The sequence below is a fragment of the Priapulus caudatus genome, unplaced genomic scaffold, assembly GCF_000485595.1.
Source record: "Priapulus caudatus unplaced genomic scaffold, Priapulus_caudatus-5.0.1 Scaffold1652, whole genome shotgun sequence".
Taxonomy (NCBI): Eukaryota; Metazoa; Priapulida; class Priapulimorpha; order Priapulimorphida; family Priapulidae; genus Priapulus; species Priapulus caudatus.
The window spans coordinates 36,185-38,571 of record NW_014578713.1 but is presented as its reverse complement, the minus strand read 5'-3'; the positions used below and the strand labels follow the sequence as shown (position 1 = coordinate 38,571).

General features: G+C 52.4%; 1 long non-coding RNA gene across 2 annotated transcripts in view; it reads right to left on the bottom strand.

The window, feature by feature from the left end:
* Positions 1-13: 13 nt before the first annotated feature.
* LOC106817256 overlaps positions 14-2,387 on the bottom strand; it is an 8,837-nt gene continuing 6,463 nt past the window's right edge. For both annotated transcript variants that reach the window (XR_001395020.1, XR_001395019.1), the window contains exon 3: positions 14-668. This is a non-coding gene — a long non-coding RNA (uncharacterized LOC106817256). The remainder of the gene's footprint in view (positions 669-2,387) is intronic.

Sequence of the window (2,387 nt, the reverse complement as noted above, 5' to 3'; positions counted from 1 at the left end):
CGTCCGACAAAATCGACGTACGCACAAGTCTCCAGTACGGTGGCCCAAACGGCCATTCAATTGTTCACTAAAGGCTGGTGATGTGTTCATCACTAACTCTGGTTTCTTCACTGATAGCGCAGGATGTGATCTGGGCCAAGCTAGCGCAAGCTACCATCCATCTTCCTGTTCTTTCCAAGGTCTCGTGGGCCGCCCTGAGTCGCCGCGGGTTGTCACAAGCTCCCGTGGGTCGCTGCGGGCCGCCGCTAGCTCCCGCGGGCCGCCGCTAGCTCCCATGGGTCGCTGCGGGTTTTCACAAGCTCCCGTGGGTCGCTGCGGGCCGCCGCTAGCTCCCGTGGGTCGCCGCTAGCTCCCGTGGGCCGCCGCTAGCTCCCATGGGTCGCTGCGGGTTGTCACAAGCTCCCGTGGGCCGCCGCTAGCTCCCGTGGGTCGCTGCGGGTTGTCACAAGCTCCCCTGGGTCGCTGCGGGCCGCCGCGGGTTGCCGCTATACCTCGGTGCTGTCGGTGACGACTGGCTTCATGACGTCAGCCTTCAGCGGCAGCTTGCGGCTCTTCTTGCCGAACAGACCGCCGAGACGGAAGCTCTGACTCGGAGACTTCGGTGGCGCCACCTTGCCGGCCGCGGCTGCCGCCTGTGCCGCCTGAGTCAGCAGGCTGCTCGTCGACGACTGCAACGAAACGACAACGGAACGTCTTTACTGTGGCCGAGACGCTGCGCGGCGTGCACAGTATTTGATGATGGTGGCTCCCTCTGGCCCATTGCGCGCGTAACGAGGTATTTTTTATGAACGTAGAATATGGTAACTTTTTAATAATATTGTCACCAGGTGTCGCTACTGCTGCTCGGTCATCAGCTGTGTTGTTTAGCTGTCGGATGACGTCCTGATAGTCGAACGACTGCGGTTCGTGTGTGAACGGCGGCACGCACACCAACCACGTTCTATCCTCGCATCCCTGCGCATAATACAGCTGCAGCTGATTGGCCAGGCACTGCGCCTCGAGCGCGCTCAGTAGGGCGTCGTCCCGCTCCCCCACCATCAGCACGAGGGCGGCAGCGGCGTCGGCGGCTAGCTCCGTGTAGTGCGTGAGTGTGAGGCAGGCGGGTGCGTCGGCGCCGTGCGTCTTCTACCCGAGCAGAGGCGTGACAGTCGGCGATTCAGCATCATTCTTCATAAATTGCATGATTTTAGACTGATATATGTCGTATCAAGAGTAGATAATAACACATTCTACTGTATTACATTATTCTGTCTTATTATCTACTCTTGGTCGTATTTATTAAATTGAGTATGTAAACTTAGTGTTGCTCTCCTACACTTGTTTTACTTGCACTCTAACAATATCACGTAATCTGGTTAGTAATTAACACAGTATTGGTAAATTAACAAAGTCTTAGCATCGGGAAATGACAGTACGTGTCACTGTCAGTGCCTGGTGTCAGTGCCAGTGGGACTGGTAGGAGTGCGTGCATTATATGGCAGAAGGCAGAAAGGTGCGATATGATATGACTACTAGGCACTTTAATTTAATTTAATTTTTTTTAGGGTTAGGGTTGTTTTTTTTTTAAAGTGCCTAGTAGTCATATCTTAAGTGCCTAGTAGTCATATCATATCGCACCTATCTGCCGGGTGCCATTATATGTGGACGTACGTCATACAACATGTATGATACACACACAGGGACCTGAGGCATAGTTTGTAAAACGTTAAGAACAGTTCAGCCACCCATCGAGTTATGTTACATAAGAAGAGAAGAGTTCTCTTTTTATGTATGAATGGAAGAATGGTGAAGTCAACGTTGTATCCAACTTCTATCAGATGTTCAAAACACAAACAACAGCGACGACAACAAAGAGAACAAGAATGGTAGTAAATTCTTACGAATTTTATGAATGTCGTTTTATTATTATTATTATTATTATTATTATTATCATTATGTTCGGCAAGTAAGAAAAGCAACAACTTAATAATGGCCATAATCGCACAAGCGCTCTACACGAGCCGTCGGTGGTGACGCGCGACCGCCGCCATGGCGACCGACGTGCATGGGCAGTACACATCATATCACAAGATTTCACACGACATCGACCGGCGTTACGGTGGTATGTTCCTACGGGTGGGTGAACTACATGGCGGCCACGCCCTCGGCCCAACCCCAACGGACGACACCCCCCCATCTCCAACGCATCCCCACTCGGAATTTGTCAGGCAGACAACACATGCTGGAAAAGACAAGCAGCAGAGACGCAATACGCAGTGTGTACAACAGCAGCAGCAGCAGCAGCAGCAGCAGTCGCAGCAGTAGCAGTAGCAGCAGCAGCAGCAGTCGCAGCAGTAGCAGTAGCAGCAGCAGCAGCAGTCGCAGCAGTAGCAGCAGCAGCAGTAGCA